General features: G+C 34.0%; 1 long non-coding RNA gene across 1 annotated transcript in view; it reads right to left on the bottom strand.

Annotated features, from left to right (window-relative positions):
• Positions 1-2,182, bottom strand: part of LOC141556965 (uncharacterized) — a 106,555-nt gene extending 104,373 nt beyond the window's left edge. The window contains exons 1-2 of the long non-coding RNA XR_012486670.1: positions 2,164-2,182; positions 743-848 (exon numbers count right to left, since the gene is read on the bottom strand). This is a non-coding gene — a long non-coding RNA (uncharacterized LOC141556965). The remainder of the gene's footprint in view (positions 1-742; positions 849-2,163) is intronic.
• Between the last annotated feature and the right edge of the window lie 18,669 nt (positions 2,183-20,851).

Below are 20,851 nucleotides of genomic sequence, written 5' to 3'. Positions count from 1 at the left end.
TAATATCAATATTCAAACCCATATAAACAAATACTTTATCACTATATACAAATCCTGTTAGAGGGAGAGGAGCACTCCCATTTTTCCATAAAAAGATTTCAGCTGCCCATCCCAAAGTCCCATGACTCTTCATGTCAGGAAATTCTTTCATTATGACCTAATTAAATCCCTTCATGTTGCAACTATGTCTTTTTTTTCTTATTTCTTCTTCAGTGTCTATGAAGGCTCATTATAGATATCTACAGGCAGTTGTATCTTTTTTCTCTTATTTCTTCTTCAGTGAATATATATATATATGTATATATGTATATATACATATATATATATATATATATTAACCAAACACCATTATTTTTGGTAACAATCCTTCATAAGTAAATCTTATGAAATTAGCCTTCACCATTCTCTTCTCTGTTAAATGTCTCAAGTTCCTTTAAACTGTTTCCAACTTTTTGACACTCTTCAGCCCTTAAGATTTCATTCCAACTCAGCTGGGAAATTAATCAAGTTTATTAAAGTTGTGATGCATTCAATACATTTTTGTTCAATTCTTACTATGTACAGGGCTTTTTTTCCTGCTCTTTTGGGCCTTTTCTCCAACTTCTACCTTCCCCCACTTACCTACAGGCTCTTGCACAAAGATATGATACTTTTATAAAGAGTAACCAACATCAGAACCAGAGTAGACGTTTTCAGCTCTAATCACTGTCTTGCTTCTCCCATTCTTCTGTATACTACTTACCTTCTGTCTTCCTCACTCTTTCAGTGTAAGCTCCAAGTTGCCAAGGACTGCCTCTTCCCTGTCTTTTCTCTATCTCTTCTAAGAGGCCCTCAAACTTGGCCAATCTCTATTGATGGGGATGAAACAAAGAGCAAGAACTATTATACAACTTTTATATCATTCTCTTGCTTTCCCTCACATCTCGTATCTCCCCTTGTGTCTCCCTATGTGTCTGCATCTCTCTTTGTGTCTGTGTGTCCATCTGTGACTGTGCCTCTATGTTTCTGTGTCTGTCTGACTCCATGTCCATCTACCTGACTCTGCCTCTCTTTTCCCTTTCCCCTTCTCTTTCTCCTCCCTTTCACTCTCCACCCATCTTTCTCTATGTAATTGTGTATATGTGTGTATTATCTTTTCTCTCTCACAATTATTAGTTTTCTTTTCCTTAACGATGGCATGAAGAACCAGCTTCAACTGAACTAACCAATTACTAACTAAATAAATACTATCTGATAATAATCATGTGCTTCTAGTAATGCTATGTGGGCGATAATCATGGACCCCAACCTCAGAAGAAAAAAAAAATCACCAAAAAACCCTCAAAATTTCATTCAACAAAGGATTCTGTATAATGAGATCATTTCCATGACTCTAGAAATCTCCTGTGGCCAAAAATAAATAAATAAATAGTAACAGCTATAACAACAACAACCAAAAAAAAAAAAAAAAGTATACACACACAATTAAAAATGTTTTTCTTTTTGTAAAGTCTATACAACAAGTAAATTCTATTCAACAAAGGTTTTCATTTGCTGGCATAGATGGTATAATATAATGGAGAAAGTACTGAATTAGGAGTCAAAAAATCTAGGGTTAGATCCTGGTCCAGCTATTCAGAAAATCGTAAGCCCATCACTAACCTTCCCTAGGCCTGCTTCCTCGCCTGTAAAATAAAAGAGGAGAAGTTGAGATTAGACTGGATGTCCTCTAAGATAACTTCCTGCTCTACTTCATGATTTTGGCAAGGCAAAAGACTTCTCTAAAATGAAAAAAGTTAATTGGACTTGTAGGTAGGATGAGAAGAGATTTAAGATAACTGTAGCTGAGCTCCTTACAACTTCTCTTCTTAAAAAAAAACCAAAAAAAAAAACCCCAGTATTTTATTTTTCCAAACACCTGCAAAGACATTCCTCAACATTCACCCTTGCAAAACCTTGCATTCCAACTTTTTCTCCCTTCCCCCCACTCCCTCTTCAAGATAGTAAGCAATCCAACATAAGTTAAACATGACCAATTCTTCTAAACATATTTCCATATTCATCAGATCAAAAGGGAAAAAAAACATGATTACTCTTCTTTCTTACCACCAACTAGCTATTTTCTCCAATAACCTTCAACTTTCCCACCTTCAAATATCCAACCATCTCAACAAAACCACTTACCAAAAACAACATAAAAGAGAAAAATTCAGGGCAAGGGGGTAGGAATGTATGTGTGTGATACTTCTAGTTCAAGATTTCCTTTTCACATCTTTATATTTATTACAGAAGAGCTGGCCGTCATCTGTCTCTTTCTCAGCTTTGACTCATGTAGTGTGTTCATAGTAGCAAGATTCCATTTCAACCAAACGATTTTGAAGTTCAGTCAGCTAACATTTATTAGCAATTTTTATGTGTTCAGAACTGTGCTAAAGGATCCAAGCCCTGGTGGATACAAGAAAAATAAAAAGCAGAACCCTGGTATATAGAAAAGGAACTTGCAATTTAGTTGAGATGAAAAAACACAAACACATGAAATAACTAGTAGGAAAAAAAATACTATAAGGAATCTAACTTGTACAATATAATTAGATAATAAGATAGTACTGTATGTAATAAAGAACTGTATGTAATTTTGTGGTGCAATCAGTACAAAGGGAGTTAGAGAAAGGAGAAATTATTATGGGCTGAAATCATTGTGAAGGCTTTGCAGAAGATCATGGAAATCATAGATTATTTAATAATAATAATAGCTAACACTATGTGCCAGGCACTGTTAAGCACTTTACAAATATTATCTCTTGATTCTCATAGCAATTCTGGGAGAGAGGTGCTATTATTATCCTTACTTTATAGATAAGGAAACTGAGTCAACAGAGTTAAAGTCACCTAGGATCACATAGCTAGAAAGCATCTGAGGTCATATTTGAACTCAAGTCATCCTAACTCCAAGCTCAACACCCAATTCAACTTGCCTAAATTCAACTCCCACATAATTTAGTTCATCCCTCTTTTTAGATGGAACTTGACCTTGGTCTGAAGGATGAATAAGGCTCAAATAAAGAGAAAGGAGTGGTTCTCTATCTGTGCTACACTGTTTAACACTTTGCTTTATACCATCTTGCTCACAAATTCTGTGTAACAGTCCCTGACTGTCTGCTTCTGAGGTGCTAATTTCAATTTCATCTGCCTGGCTCATGTCCAGAGGTGGGTTCAGACAGAAAGGAATCTGATACATGAAAGGATAGTACAGGTTCTTTAGGAAATGAAGCTAGGAGGAAGCAAGGAACACCTTGCTAAAGTGAGGCTAGCATCCATTCTCTTGCCTAAGCAGTCTGGAAGACCTGGGCCAATTCTGTTTCATAAGGGGGAAACCTGATCCCTATTTGCCTATTGTGAAAGAGGAAAATATACAAATTAAATTGCTATACCTGAAAAGTGTTTCAGAGAGAAAAGATAATCACTTACCTGGCCAAAAGTTCCATCCCAGGAAGAGTCTACTACATACATACTGCTGCCTGAAGAGTCATGCAGACATAGTTCATGTTGATCTATTGGAATGAATGACCAATGCCTCTCCATGGGAAGGTTTCAGTTTGAGAACTAAGCTTAGAAGCTTTTTGTTTTGCTCCTTATTATAGAGATAGTGCTTCAAGATTAGAAAAAGCCAGAAGATTGAAGATTGAAAAGTATGTGTACATACCAGAAAGTTCTTTGGGATACCTGACACTGGACACATGGATGTTATTTATTCATTTCTAATATTCTGACTAAAGTTTAGATAATATGTTTCCTAAATGAGTTGATGAAACACATAATTTGTGAAGAAAACACTAAGTAACAAATTTAACAAATACAGTATCATTAGATAATAAGACAGTAAAGTACATAATCAAGGTTCTAATTGCATAGTACAACTAGCATAAAAGGAGTTACAGAAATAAGAATGAATGGTAGAAACCAATAGGATAAAGACCAGAAGCTGGAGGTTTGATAAAGTAACCCACACATGCAATATATATTTGTTGATTGATTGTTGTTCAGTCATTTTTAAGTGATGTCTGACTCTTTGGTTTTCTGGGAAAAGATAACTGGAGTGATGTTATGGGCCAGAATTTGAAACAAGGTGCTAAGTAAATGGAATTGAGGAGACAGTGGTTAAATCTAGTTTAGCATTGATTTAATCCTACAACAAATAATAGTTTCCTGGTGATAGAATGATTGGTGTATACTCAGTGTGGAACATATAAGGAGGAGCTCTAAGGGCCAGAAAGGAGAAGGGCACTAGAAGCTCTCTGAGGCTGAGGCAGCTTCATTCCATCTTCAACCTTTATTGTGTCTGGAGGCTGAAACAGAAACCCTTGGAAGTCGAGGAGAACTTAGGAAGACAGAGAAGTGGTGGCAGGCTGTCCTGTGGAGAACACTGAAACTAAGATCCAGAAGGGCTCCAGAAAACTAGCTGAGCCCAAGTGAAGAAGATAAGACTTTGAAAGAGACAATAAAGGATTTGGAGTTTAATTCCTGGCTGCATTTGAGGTGATTATTGAACTGAAAAGAAACCTGCTCCCAGAGAACATTACATTTTAGAGAATATTACATTTTGACGCCTGAACAGGGGGACCTCTTACATCACAGTTTACATTTTTTGCAAACAGGATTAAGTGACTTGCCCAGAATCACAAGTGTCTGAATTGGCTTTTGAACTCAGGAAGATGAGACTTCCTTACTCAAGGGCCAGTAGTCTGTTTACTGTGCCATCTAGTCACCTTGATTAGATTAACTGATCATGAATTCTAATAACTTCCATTTCAAAGTTGTCTCTCATGTCTTCATGTAGCTAAGATTTCCCAGTTCCCCTTCAGAATATTGTCTTTCCTGCTTAGTGAATGGTTACATTTAAAGGACAAGATCTGTTTTCTATCTCCTGAGACAAAAAGACAAGATGACTTTTTATGGGAAAATATGGGTAACTAAGTTTGTTTCAATGTCACCAAGAAATGCAGATGGCCAGTGATTCTAATAATAATTTCAGTGCCAGAAATCAATAGGGTATCCCCCAAGACAGCTGTCATGGCATAGTTTTTGAATATCTTGCCTCTTATTGGTATGGAAAACAGACCCAGCATGCAGTGAGAGTGCAGAGAAAACAAAGATAAGTGAAAATTATCCCTTTGTTCAGATGTCTGGGTAGTTCAAAGAGCCTAAGATAGTCATCACATATGCCACACAGACACAGAAATATGAAGACCCAGTTCAGCCAGTCCCATTATTTTATAGAAGAGGACACTGAGCTACAGAGAAAAGTCTTGTCTATGGTCATATAGTTGTTTAGTAGTCAGGGGCAATGGGGCATATTTAACATAGGATAAATAGGAAATAACAGATTAAAAGCACTAGAATTAAAAAGGCTTTATATAAAAGACAAGATTTTAGTTGGGAATTGAAGGAAGCCAGGAAATTAGAAAGCAGAGAGGAAGAAAGAATATTCTAGACATGGAGAATAGCCAGGGGAAATTCCCAGAGCTAAAAGATGGAGGACTTTTTCATGAAACAGCCAGGAGATCTGAATCAGTAGATCAAAGAGCACATGAATAGAAGTAAGGTGAAAGAGACCTGGAAAGGTAGGAGGGGACAAGATTATGAAGGTTTTAAATGTCAAACTGAGATTTTTGTATTTGTTTCTGAAGACAATAGAAAGGAGTGTCTTTCTCTAGAAGGAGAAAGTGGTCAACAATATTAACTACCAAAAAGAAGTTAAGATGAGAATGGAGAAAAGGTCACTAATTCAACAATTAAGAAATCATTGGTAACTTTGAAAAAGTTCAGTTGAATGATGAGATTAGAAGTCAGATTATAAAAGATTTAGAAGAAAATTGGAGGTATTAAATAGAAGTGACTTTTCCCAAAAAAAATTTAACTGAGAAGAGAATTAAAGAAAAAATGTTATATTTAGTGGCAATGATAGGGTCTGGTAAGGGTTTTTTAATGATTGGGGGATTCTAGTCAACAAAGAAGAAATCTGTAAATAGGGATGGAGAATTATAGGGGAAAGAGTTTTTTGGAGAAGATGCTAAAGGATATGTCAAGAGGTTGATCTTGGTAAGGAAAAGGACCACCACTTCATTACAGACTGGAGGAAGGCAGAAAAGACATAATGAGGATAGTATGAGTAACATGAACCAAAGAGAAGCAAAGGAAAAGGAGCTTTTTAAGATTGACCTCAATGTTTTGTAATCTAAGATGATAGAATTAGAAGGTGCGATAGCTTGAAGACAAAAGTTGGGAACAGCTTCTGTAGCAAATGGGACAGATAATTGATTAAAGAGGAATAGAAGTATTGTCTTGTTACAATAAGAGATCAGATGATTTTAGAAAACAGATTTATTTTGGACCCAGTCAGCATGATTCTGTAAATTGCTCCAGCTCTGTTCAGTAGTATTCTAATAGGAATGAAGGAGGAAGATAATAAGAATGATCCAGGATTGAAGTCTGGCAAAGAATAATCACTGAGATATAGGGCCAAGGAATTTAGAAAAGAAGATAATGTAGAATTGAATTGGTTCACCAAGCAGAGAAGATTAAGATGTGAGGAGGTTGTAATCTGAGCAGGGATGGTAACCTAGGGAAATAACAGGCAGTTGAAGAAAATAAGTCATGGAAACAATGAAGAATAGTATTGGGCTAGAAAGACATAGGAAAAGAGAGAATAATAAAGATCATCTCCCCTTATAGATTATAAGAAAATCAATGGAATTTGGTGTTCTTGAACATGGAATTGGAACACTTATAGATAATAACAGTATCAAAAGTCTTACCAGACCTTTGTGCAACTGAAATAGGGTGAAGGAACATGTAATGGGAGCAGAGCAATTTGAGAAACTGGGAAGGTAGGTATTAGAGGGAATTTCAATATATATTTTAGAATCCCTCAGTTTAAGGGCAAGAGTTAGGTGGAAAGAGTCCATGAGTCAAGCACTGCAGTCAGTGACAAATATGGAAAAATGTTCTGGGGGAAAAAAGTAATTAAAGACCCCTAGAAGTTGGTTTGGCTGCTAAATTTGGATAGAGTGAACCTCCAAAGAATAATGGAGCTTCCTCTAGAGGTGGTAACAAAAACAAGAAGTATTCTCAGGATCAGGGATATGAAAAAAAAAAAAAAAAAGCAAATGATACTTTTTAGCCTTTCAAGGCTGGCCAAGGAAGCACTAGAATCCAGGGGAAATTAAGAGAGCACTTACAAGAGAGTAAGCAATCTAAAAATGAGAGAAAGGTTATGGGACATTGGGGAATAGAGCTGAAATAGACAGGGAAAAGGAAGCATGCATGGTATATGACCATGAAATGGAGATCTGTTCTTCATTAGCTCAATTTTCAAAAACCATTGGCTATGAGTACAGGCAGTTTACTAGTGGATGGGTAAAGGTCTCCTAATAAAAGCAGATGATAAAGTTCAACATGAGCCCTCAACTACCCACCCTTGTAGCAAGTAGTGTTACTGTGTCCTTGGGAGTTCCCAGTAGCAGGTGACCTATCCTAGGGTATCTGGGAATCCTAGCAAGAAGATAGAAGCTACTGTGTCTTGGGGACAGGATGTGGACTTTGGAAGCCTAGAAAAAAAAAAGCAGAAGGTATTATGTTCTAGGATCCAATTTTGAAGTAATTATAAGCAAAATCTTGTGGTTGGGGTACTTTTAGAAGCTTAGAAGAGTGAAGAAATGGATTGCCCTGGAATTTCAAGAAGGCAGACTTGGATACAAACATGAGCAAAAACTATCAGTTTGGAAACTTAGAAGCATGATAGAATTATGTTTATTCATACACACACACACACACACACACACGCACTGCTTATCACTGCTTCCTCATAGATCAATTCCCATCCCAACTCCCAGAATCTAATGTTCTGATCATCTCTCAGTTGTAATCCTTCTCTGGGAGGAGGTTTCTTTTCTGTATAATCTTTTCCTCTATGAGCAGGTTTCTTGGGAGGCTTCTGGAGCCTCCAGCCAGCCTCTTCTTCTTCCTGAATCCTGGCTCTGAATCTCCTCCAGCTCTTGTCCTTCCCCAGTCCAGACTATCAGACAGTCTAATAGGTGTAGACCCAACCCCCTCAAAAACACATATATACTTCACTGAATATTGTTCACAATGCATCAGGAGGAAATCTCATTAAGGAAAATAATAGGGGGAGGGAAGAAATAATCATTGTAAATATTATGAAATAAAATCGCATAAACCCAGAGCCCTACAGTGAGGTTTTTCCTTTGAAACTCTCCCATAATGCACCAACTTCTCTACCCTGAATTAATAACTGCTAGTTAAAACACCTATCCTTGAGTTCAAGAATTTGGAAGAATTCCTTCTAATCTAGCCACCAACTCTCTTTTAGCATAGTACATAGTTCTTACCAAAAAAAAGTTCCATATCAGAGGAACTTTCCTTTTACATTAATTTGTTTTTACCCCATTCATGTATCCTCAGTTTCTTATGGAGTATAAAATAATAGTCTCAGAATGGGAAGAGACCTTTAAAATCAACTAGTCTAGCCTGTACATGAGTAGAAATAATATCTTGAAAAAAGTGATCATCCAGTCTTTGCTTTTACTTTAGGATAGCTCTAATTGTTAACAAGTTTTTCCTTATATTGAATCTACATCTGCCTCTCTGAAACCCATTGCTCCTAGTTTTTCTTAGGTGAAATCAAATAATAAGTCTAATCCTTCTTCAAAAAGATAGCCCTTCAATTATCTGAAAATGGGTAATCACATTTCCTTTGTTCTCTAGACTTAACAGCTAATCTCTTCAACCAAACCTTACACAGCATTATCTTAAATTCCCTCAGCTCTTTGGTCCTCCTTTTTTCTACACACTTTCCAGATTTTCAATGTCTACTCTAAAATGTGATTCTCCAAATTTAACAAAGTACTGCCCATGTTGTCTAGGACAGAGTTCAACAGACTATCATTTCCCTTGTTTTGGATACTATATTTCTGTTAATGAGACATAAGATCATATGGATATATTATGACATTACTGACTCACATTAAGTATTCAGTCCACTAAAAACCTCAGGTTTCTCTACATAAACCATTGTCTAGCCATGAGTCCCCCAGCCTTTACTTGTGTAATTGATTTTTTAAAAGCCAATTATAGGAATTTATTTTTATCCCTAGTAGACTACATCCTTAATTGTTCAAGTATATGCAATATTTTTTTAGTTCTAGATCTATCATACAGAATTATCATATATATACGTATATACCATATACATCATGTCATAGCATATATTATATATCTGAGTGTCATCTGCAAATCTGAAAAACATTTGTCTATCCCTTGATCCAAGTCATTGAAAAGAATTAAATTAAAGAGATCTGTGTTCAAAACTCTCTAGCAATTCACTAGAAACTGCCTTCTGGATTGAAATAAAAGTCCAAAGTCAAATAAGAAGTTGGCTAAAAGAATAAATAAAATTAAAAAGAGCCCAAACATAAAGAGGTATTATGGTAAGAGGGAAGTTCTAAACATGAGCACAAGAAGATGACTTAAAACTATAGGTAAAGCCTCAAAGAAAAATGCAAATTTGATACAAATCAAATAAAAGAAATGAGAGTTGAAGTGAAAAATGGAAAAGAAACGAGAGCTTTCCGGGAAGTTTATAAAGACGTTTTATTAAAAAAAAAAAAAAAAAAAAAAAAAAAAAAAAAAAACCTTGGTAAAGAAAATATTTCCTTAAAAATTTAAATTGACTTAATGGAAGCTAATGATTTCAAAATACATCAAAAAGTAATTTTTTTTATTAAAAAAAACTGAATGTGGTCCTAAGCAAGTCACTTAATCCTAATTGTTTTAAGCAAAAAGAAAAAATAAAATAAAAAAGGAAAAATGGGGAAAAATCAACTGATAGGAAAAACAACTGACCTATAAAATAGATTAAGGAGAGATAATTTAAGAGTCATTAGTTTTGAAGCATGTAGGTTAGAGAAACCAACCCTGTATTCAAGAAGACCTGTGTTCAAATCTGGCCTCAGACACTTACTAGCTATGTGATCCTTAGTGTCTCAAAAGTACCTCTAAAAAATCCCTTGGTCTGCTGGAAGGCTGAGAACAAAAATAGAATCATATTTCAATAAGTTTTTTAATTGCCCAAATATCTTACAGAGGGAAAGTAGAAAATAAAAGAATCTACCAGTAACCTCCTAAAAGAAATTCCAAAATGAAAAGTCCTAAGAATATTGTAGTCAATGAACTATAAAGAAATAATGCAAATACTATGGTTCCACAGTCAAGATCACATAAAATTTGGTAGACACAACTATAAAGTGATTATAGAATATGATATTCCAGAAGATAACAGACCAAGGGAGTTACAACCAAAAATAACCTATCAAGCCAAATTGAATATAATCCTACACAAGGAAAAATTAATATTTGACTAATTAAGGGACCTTTGAGCATTCTTGATTAAAAAAAAAAAAAGATCAGTGCTTAATACAAGAATAAAGCTCAAGAGAAGCATTGAAAGGTAAATATGAATAAGGAAATTATAAGAAAAGAAAAAACATTAAATTGTTTCCATTATTATGTGGGAAGATGATGCAGGTGATCTCTCAGAATTTTATTAGTCTGAAAGTCTAAGAAAAAGTATTTAGAGAACCTGGGTGTGATTCCATTATGTTTAGATAATCTCAAAAGAAGAATGGAATGGTGGAGAAGAGAAATGCACTAGCAAAGGAAAAATTGGGGAAAATTATCTCATATAAATGAGTCATGAGTATAATGAAAAAGGCAAGAGAGAGAGCAGGCAAGATCTGACTTTCACTCTCATCTGAGCTGGGTTGAAAGATTAAAAGAATATCCATACATACCCAGTGGAGTACAGAAATTCAACTTACACATTAGGCAAAAGGGAATGGGAGTAAGAAAGAGAGGGGCAGAATAAGAAGGACAATAAAATAAGGGAAGTAGTGGTCAAAAGCAAAACATTCTTGGGGGAACAGAGTAAAAAAAAAAAGGAAGTTATTAGTAAGCATAATAGAATAGAAGGGGGGGAATGTACAACTGGCACTCATAACTCTAAAGGAGAACTTACTCATAAAATAGAAGTAGATAACAGAATGGATTAGAAACCAAAATCCAACAAAATGTTATTTAAAAGAAACATACTTGAAACAGAAAAATGTAAAGTTCAAATAAGAGGCTAGAGCAGACTTCTATTATGCTTAGCAATTAATCTCAGACAAAGCAAAAGCAAAAATAGACCTAATTAAAAGAGATAAATAGGAAACCTACATTTTGCTAAAAGCTATAACAAATAATGATTTTCAATACTAAACATACATACACCAAATAAAATGGCATATAAATTCTTAAAGTAAAATCTACATAAATTAAAAGAAAAAATTAACAATAAAATTATAATTATGGGGGACATCAGTTCATCCCTTTCAGATCTAGATAAGTCTAACCATGAAATAAACAAGAAAGAAGTTAAGGAAATAGATAGAATTCAAGAAAAATTAGAAAGGATAACATTCTGGACAATACTGAATAGGAAGAAAAAAAAAGTACCTATTTCTCAGTTGTGCATGGTACTTTCACACACAAAAATGATCGGATATTAGGACTTTAAAATCTCACTCCAAAATACAGAAATGTTAAATACATAATTTTGTGATCATATATATAACATATATTGTATGTACATATACATATATATTTGTATCTAATAGTAGCTATCTCTAGGGCAGGATGGTGAAGGAGGGAAATATTTGGGTGGGGTAGAAGGAGTATAAGTTTCATGTACAACAGAAAATTTTTTTAAATTGCTGATTTGATTTTTTTATCTTACACTTTTTTGTTGTTGAATGTTTCAACTATTTTAGTTGATAAATCAACATTTACTTCATATCATTTACAAAGAGTGATAGTTTTGTTTCCTCGTTGCCTATTGTTATTCCTTCTATTTCTTTTTCTTGTCTTATTGCTATAGCTAGTGTTTCTAGCACAATAATGAATAATAGTGGTGATAATGGATATCCTTGCTTCATTACTGATCTTACTGGGAAAACTTCAAATTTATTTCCATTATAAATAATGCTTTTGTTTTTAGATAGGTACTACTTATTTTAAGAAAAGCTTCATAGATTCCTATGTTCTCTAGTGTTTTTAATCGGAAAGAGTGTTATATTTTGTCAAAAGATTGAGCCCTCATGCAATTTTCCCATCCCCAGAAAGGAGGTTCCAGTAGCAATTGATTTCAGACATTTGCTATGGACTTGACTAACTCTATTATATCCTGGGATACTAATAATGCTGACCATAAATTCTTTGAAATCTACTCTCCCAAAATTTAGTCTATGTAATAGGTTTTGCCCAGCTTTCTCTTGTCTATATTAAATTTTAAGGTGTTTTTATCACCTCTAAAAATTCCCATCAATTCCATTTTGATTATGAAAAACTTAGATTTGAGATGTGTACTTCAAGATGGGATGAAAGGTTTAATGGAAAGAATCTAACATTAGAAGTCTAGGATTCTAGTCCCAGTTTAACCACCTAAAATTGATTATGTGCCTTTGGATTTCTGTAGGTCTGTTTTCCCAAGTATAAAATGAGAGATCATGACTAGATGTCTTCAAAGTTCCATGCTATGAGTGACTAATTCATTTTGAGTAATATAAATATTTAAATCAAAAACCCATGAAAGAAGATACCATCTGCCTCCAGAGAACAAACTGAAATATAAAAACTTATATAGTATGATTCTACACACACACACACACACACACACACACACACACACACATATTGGTATCTAATGGTAACCATCTCTATAGCAGGGTGGTGAGAGGGACAAATTACACACACATATCACATACATATACATATGTCTATATGTGTGTGCATAATGTACAGCAAAAAATAAAAGAAAATTTAGAAGGAAGCAAAGAAAGCAGAGTAGCTTTGAAAATGATATATAGTACTTATATAGTTTTTCCCCCAAAAAAAGTAAATGATGTAAAATGTAAATTCTTAGTTTTATAGTGAATCTTTTTTTATGTTGTTCTATAGAACATGTAAATGTTCTTTTTTCCTCTTTATGTATTTAAATTCAAAATGAATTTTTAAAAAGCTTCTAATATTTTATGCCATATAAAGCATCATGTTATATTTCTACTTCATGCATGAAAATATCCTTCAAATTCATATTCATACATACCAAGTATGTTAGGAGAAAAAAAGAAAACATAATTTAAGTTATGACTAATATAAGAAAAAGAAAAAAAGCTTCTAAAAAAATTCTAATTAGTTCCCTGTTGAGAAATATACCATAATCTACTTCATTTGATTTTTTTAATGCATTATGCATAATTCAAGGGTCCTGTAGGGTACTTTTAAAGCCTGACTCAAAATGAAATAATTCAATCAAGCAGGTTTGAGATTGTTGTAAGGTATTAAATTCCCTAAGGAGTGGATTCTTGGAACTAATCCAACAATGTTCAGGAATGTGAGAGTATGAAGACATTTTAAGAAAATTAAAATGAGGGTTTGTCAAAAGTGTCACCATAGAAGATTAGGTTTCATGTAAACAAAAATGGCCAACAAAGCCTTGGCCAAGACTTCCTTGTTCATTCCCAGAACATTTTTCAAAAGAGATAAATTATTTTTATTTTACAAGGAACCTAGTATGCATTATAAGTATCCTTGGGAGGCACAAGCCACAAAAAAATTCTAGAATTTTAGAGAAAGAGAGTACCTTGGAAAAAAAACTCATCTATATCCCTCATTTTCCAGTGAGACAACAATAATGATAATAATGGTTCACATTTATACAGAATTGCAAAATTCACAAAACACTTAAAATGTGGTGTCTCATTTGATCCTCACAATAATCATTCTACTTGCACTTGAGCCATCATCCTCATCCACTTTCAAAGGGGAACTTGGACTCTAACCCTAGGGTCTGTTAATTGTCCTTTCTCCTTATCTTGAGCAGAACCATGCATGATTCTATTTCTTGCACATTTGTAAATTACATCACGTCTTCCCCATTAGAATATAAACTTTGTAAAGGTAGAGATTTGATTGCTTATATGTCTCCTCATTACTAAATACAGTGATACTAATACATAGTTAGTCCTCAATAAATGTCTTTTCATTTGTTCATTGTTATTTTACAGATGAGGAAAATAAGACATAGAGAAACTGAGTCACTTGACCAGAGTCACACAAATGTCTTAAGTTTGTATTTGAAGAAAAACCCAAGTCATTTGCCCAGAACCACACAATGAGCTACTAGGAGACTCATTTCAGACTACCACAGAACCTAGGACCCTTGAATCCATGTTCAACCATTCCATTCCAAATAATAACCATTTATTAGATACTTACATATCATGTACAAGACACAATACTGGATTCTGTAGGAGCACAATTAAAAAGACCCAAGTTCCTGACCTAAAAGAACTTACTTGAGAGAGACAAATATATAAGGAATAAAAGGCCATCTAATCTTACTGCACCATTTTACAGATAAGGAAACTGAGGTCCATGAAAGATTAAGGAGATCCCAGGTCACCCAAAGAGTAGGCATGAATAATAGAATTTTAAACAGTCCTCTGACACCAAAACCAATAGTCTTTCTAATGTGTCATCCCATTTCTACTCTAGGAGACTGAAGCACAGCGGAGATAAAAGAAAGCAAAATGACTGGAAGCACTGAAAACACTTTTTTGCCTTGTTGATAAAATCTTTCCCCAATGTCAATAACAAAAACTATAAATCATCACTTTTACTCTAGTTTCTTTCCTAACATAGCTATTTAATGTTATTACTATTACTCTGTCTCTAATTTCTATTACTCTAATCCTTACCAAAAAATAGGTATTTGAAAGCTGGGAGATAGCAATCATTTACTTCTCTGGGTTTCAGTTTCTTCATCTGTAAAATGAAAAGAGCAAATTAACCAACTTTTGACATTCCCTCTCAACTCTAGATCTATGATGCCAAGATCCTCAGGATAAAGGTGAACAAGCACTTTCAGTGATCCTACCTATTCAGAATGTATTGAGATTTATGGAGTAATAACTACTTTGAACTTATTTTCTGCTAATGTGCTTTTCAGTTTTTCTAGTTTTTATCAATTAAGAACTTTTTCCCTGTGCAATTTGTGTTCTTAGGATGATCAGATTCTGAAATATTGTGAATGGTTGTTTCTAAACCTTACTTTTCTAGTCGGTTCCATTATTTTCCCTTTTTCCAGATTATAAAATGGCATATTTAGAAATATAAAGAATCCTGAAAGTTTATACATGAGGAAACTGAGGAAAGACTAAATGATTTTCCCAAAAAAATGGCAGAGCTGGAATTGAAACCCAAATTCTCTGACTCCAAAGTCATTGAGTTTCTTGCTGCACTACCCTACTTCCTACTTGTTTACTTCATTCTTAGGATGAATAACATATCCAGGTAAGACCATCACTGTCCATAATTATAAACTAGACTTCAGTGGTCTACAGAATTTGAGCTAGTTCATACTGAGAAGAAGACATCCATATAAAGAGAAAGAAATGAACAGGCAGATCATCCACCAATTACATTTGGTTTCTGCCCTTGTCATCATCACAACCTGTGGTATGGAAACTCAAGAAGGGTAATTTTGACCTAAGTGCAATCTTATAGCAAATCTATATACTTTGTGTACATATCTCAGAGAACTAGACCCTAGAGGTGATATACAATTTAGGTAATACATCCTTCCCTCAAGAAATATATACTCTAGTAGGAAGATAAAGCACCAACAAAGAAACTATAATATACAATATTTTACAATTAGTGCATAATTGGATAATCCTATCTCTTACATGTGAGATATCTTACACAGACAACAAAATCTACACACTCCATTCAACACAGGTACTTAGAAGACTGCTTGTGGCTTAAGGAACTTTGTGTTCCATGAGGCCTGTTACATCCTAGGTTCTCTGTCTAAGATCCCTTGACAGTTATTTGATCATTTTACCCACAGCAACTAACTCCCTTTTAGTAAATTGGGCTATTAACATTTATTTAGGCATCAAACTCATAATTAAATATTTGGATTAGATTAATCAAATTAAGAATCATTAGTAACACTTCCCAAATCCAAACCCTACCTACCTCAAGACAAAAATCCCAATTTCAGATTAGATTCCATTTCTTTCTTTTCTGTCAGTTAATGACATTAAAAAAAAAAAGTTCACGATCTTATGAAATGGAATGTGATTCAGGCAGTTTAAATTATGACATGTTGCTATATATGACATAAGGATTATTAAAGAAACTTTCAAGGATTATCTTGGCTACATTACATGAACACAAAGCCAAATCAAGGGCTACTTCCCATTTCATTTTGGTGAGCTAAGTTCCTGAAGTAAGTGACTGACTTCTCTCCTCAGGATTCTAAAAGTAATTATGAGGGATTGAAAAATGGTCTCCATCAATGTGATTCCTAATATTATTTAATTGGTTACTGTCTTCCCAGTGTTGATCAATACTAGAGGAATAAGTTGTGTCAAATAACACAAGAATTTTTAAAATAATATATAATTTTAATTCTATAATATTATGATAATTAATAGTTAATAATTATTTATGATTTTGCTATAATTTATCCTAACTATTAAAACTTTAAGTATAAATAATTACAAGCTGATATTATCATTTTACTTTAAGATAAATGTTTTTATCCTATCTCTATTTTCTTTGACATATGAATTAAAAATTAATAAAATCACTTAATTTTGTTTGCTTCAATTTCCTCATCTGTAAAATGAATTGAAAAAGTAAAAAGCAAATCATTTCAATATCTCTGCCAAGAAAATCATAATTTGGGGTCACAGAGTCAGAAACTGAACAACAATAAGTGGATTTATGCAGAATCAATTTGAATAGTTTGGTCCTTTAAGGCATTCTTAAAGGTGGGTCTCCAATTAGCTTTTACAAAGGAATACTTACTGACAGAGTAAGGCAACAAGTATAAAAGGTGTTACCTCTGCTCCCACAAAAAAAAAAAAAAAAATCTGAGACATATTCTCAGGGGAAAATAGGCTCAAGCTTAGAGAAATTAGACTCTCACAAACCAGGCTTCTGAAAGTCCATCCTTTGAGAAGTCATTTTGAAGTACTCATTTAGTGTGGGTAGTTCTTGGAAGGCTGGTGCCATTGTAGAATCCTAAGGTCACCTTTCCCAGTTTTCTTTAGTCACTACTCCTGGAACTCTGCTGCCAGCTCTGATGGGAAATCTAAAAGCTTCTTACCTTCCTAAGATCACCAATTTTTTTCTAATTAATAGGGAGGAGAGAAGACAAGAGAAGTTGTCCCTTACCATACCTTCCTCCCAACCCAGTCTTCTATTCTTAAAGGCTCACTTTGGAACTGTCCCATTCTTTTTGCCATTATTTATCTAAGCTTCCTAGGACATGACTGATTTTCTTCTTCCAATCCCACTGTACTCTTTGTGTAGCATCATCTCATTCATCCAATGGCAGACAGCATTTTACTTTTTCCAAAACATTTAAAAATTCAATTGTTATGAGCAGGACAAGGAGATCATTATATACTTCAACAATAATACTGTATGATGATCAATTCTAATGGATGTGGCCATTTTCAACAATGAGATGAATCAAATAAGTTCCAATAGAACAGTAATGAACTGAACCAGCTACACCCAGCAAAAGAACTCTAGGAGATGACTATGAACTACTACATAGAATTCCCAATCCCTCAATTTTTGTCCGCCTGCATTTTTTATTTCCTTCACAGGCTAATTGTACACTATTTCAAAGTCTGATTCTTTTTGTACAGTAAAATAACTATTTGGACATGTATACATATATTGTATTTAATTTATACTTTAACATATTTAACATGTATGGTGAACCTGCCATCTGGGGGAGGGAAAAGGGGGAAGGAGGGGAAAAATTGGAACAAAAGGTTTGGCAGTTGTCAATGCTATAAAATTATCCATGCATATATCTAGTAAATCAAAAGCTATAATAAAAAAATTCAATTTTTATATCTATATAAGGCCTTTGATTGATTGGAAGTTTTTAGAATTGTTTATACTGTTTAACATCTTTGATTGGATTGAAGTAGATCCTAGATGTATAAGATGATGAGATCACAAGCTAGAGTCCTCTTACTCCAAAATCCTAAAAACAGTTATTCACTCTATCAGTCTGAATCATGCATAGCTGTATATCTCACTTACAGCCAAATGATTTGACCAAGTACCCTACAGGCTACTCTATAGAATGCTCCCTGAGGGTCACAAATCTATAACTGTATTATAGTCCCAGATTTTGGTATTTCACCTCTTCTTTCCACCTCTACTTCTTCACAATGCCTTGTGTTCATACAGCAAATCAATCCATTCTATACTAAAGCCAATTAGAAAATGAAGGCAATCCCAATAAAAGGATAATTGGAAAAACAGGGAGAATTTATTTTGTATTTACTATATACCAGACAAATTAGGCAGTCCTTATTTCAAGGATTTATATGGAGAAGACTACACATAAAAGGAGGAGGATAAGTAAAGTGGCTGGCAAAGATAAAAAGTACAGAAAATAAGTGGAAAACCAAAGGTGAAGTAAGCTTTGTTTGGAGCCATCACAAAATGTGGTCCAAGACTGAGAATCACCACAAATCAAACTGGACATCAAATTCTATGTCAAATTCTAAGACCAAACCACAATGGTTATATTCCTTACAAATGAACAAAAGAGTTACAGAACAATATTCTATATGAAATTTCACTGGAGAAGGCCATTCCCAGTCAGAGAACTCAGGAAAAATCTAATATTTAAGACATTTTAAGAGATTTCTAGGAGATGTACTTGCATTTTTTAATTTAGAATTATATCAAAGTAAAACTTTATTCTAGCCATATCTACTAAAATAGTAAAATAAACTTCTAGTGAACAAAGGAAAGAGATTTTGATTCTACACTTTCCCAAAACACCTTCTAATTCTTTATTTCCATCCCAATATTATCATTCTTTTTTGAAGATATATAAGAAGCTTAAGTGAGAATTATCCTATGGTACAGATCATATGTTTTTGGCCTTATCCTTCAATTTTCCCAGGACTATATCTGTTGGTCTCCTTGATGGGAGATTTTAATTGTATTTTTGACGCAAATTTTTGCGAGAGGAAAGCTGAGCACTTAATCACTTCATGAAAGGATGGAAATAAACTTCTATTAAATGTTTTATTTTTCCTTTCTGTCCTCTGTTTTCCCTTTGAGTCTCCCAGAATGACCAGTAGGCAGGGGAAAAAACCTTGCTCCAACAAACTTCAGATTTTTTCACCACTTTCCAGAAAGCTTTTTCTATTCTGTATTTGTTCAATCATTCCTTTCTTTGTCATTTCTTGTTCATTGTCATCTGGACATCTATGTGTTTTGTCTGGCCCTCTCTTCTGTATTTGCAAAGGAATAAGCCAGACATGGTGATCCATCATTATGCATCTCCATAATTTCAACAAACTTGGCAGACATCCATTCTCTGACCACAACAGTATTTTAATCCTCTTTTTCATCCTTTCTGATGTAGAATAGAAAAGCATTGGCTTCTCAATATGGAGACCCAGAGTTCTCTGAGTTTTGGCTCCACTATTTACATCTGAGTTACTTTAAAAAAGCAATTTATCCTCCCTGAGACTCTTTTCTCATCTATATAATAGTAACAGCAGCACCATTGCAACTTCACAGGATGTTTCAAGAATCATAAGATAGAAGTATGCTAAAACCAGCTCAAAGTCACTCTCAGAGAGCCAATTATTACATCATTTTCAGTGTGACCATTCACGCCTCCAAAATCCATTAAAAATAAGGGCCTGATTTATTGTTGTGTTCATTGCTAAACTTAAAGTGAGAAAGAAAATTCTAGTAGTTCAGATTAAACTTAAAAGTGCTCCATGCCTATTTTTTTTTTTGGAGAGCTGTTATCAAACATTTCCCAGAACATCCCTGAAATGTTTTGTAAAATATTTTGTAACATATTTAGCTATATAAACATGGGCTATAATTGCTCTTAAAGTTCTTGATACCAGCTTCATAGGAGAAATCCAGAAAGACAGAGGAATTGACCAAAGGGAAACAATATCTAGCCCACAGCCAGTCAGGGACATGTACATTAACAAGAGAAAAGGAACCATGGGAACTTGAATTGGCCTGCTTTGGATTCATTTTTTTATTTGTAAAAAGAAGATACTAATAAAGCCTTCCACAGAGTGCTGTTGTGAGAATTAGATGAGGTAACCTAAGTACTTTGCAAATCTCAAAAACTTCATAAAGGTTAATTATTATCATTGTTGTAATTATCATTATAAAATAGGTTGTTGGAATAGTGAGATATACACCTTAGTAAAAGTATTTGAAGTCTTCAATGGATGAAAAAATAATACACAAAGCATGATATGCTTCTGGGTTACTCCTTTCCAAGGTAAAGGTTTACAGAAAATTGTGGTGGTCCTTTCCAATCCTAAAACTATGTGATTTTTTTAGTTCTAGCATGTGAGTCTGGGTGAAATAGTAATGATTCATATGTAATACTTTGGGTCACTGGTTTTCTTTTGGTTTAGATGATAGGAGTCAAGTCATTTATTTGCAATTTATTCTGCATAAAAAGATAGAAGAGAGAGGGAAAATACAACTGCAGAATAAGTCTATCTGTGAGAAAGAGTAGCTAGTTAGTATAAGCAGGAGAAGAGAGAGTGAAATTTAGAATTAAGGAATTAAGTCCAAATCCATATCTTTAAGAAACTATCCAAAAAACAAGTTGAATGTTGGCTTTTTAAAGAAGTGAGTCCAAAAAGTGAGGTAAAAA

This window comes from Sminthopsis crassicaudata, chromosome 2, assembly GCF_048593235.1.
Source record: "Sminthopsis crassicaudata isolate SCR6 chromosome 2, ASM4859323v1, whole genome shotgun sequence".
In the NCBI taxonomy this organism is placed as follows: Eukaryota; Metazoa; Chordata; class Mammalia; order Dasyuromorphia; family Dasyuridae; genus Sminthopsis; species Sminthopsis crassicaudata.
Note: the sequence above shows the minus strand (reverse complement) of the source record. Positions and strands in the feature narration are given on the sequence as shown.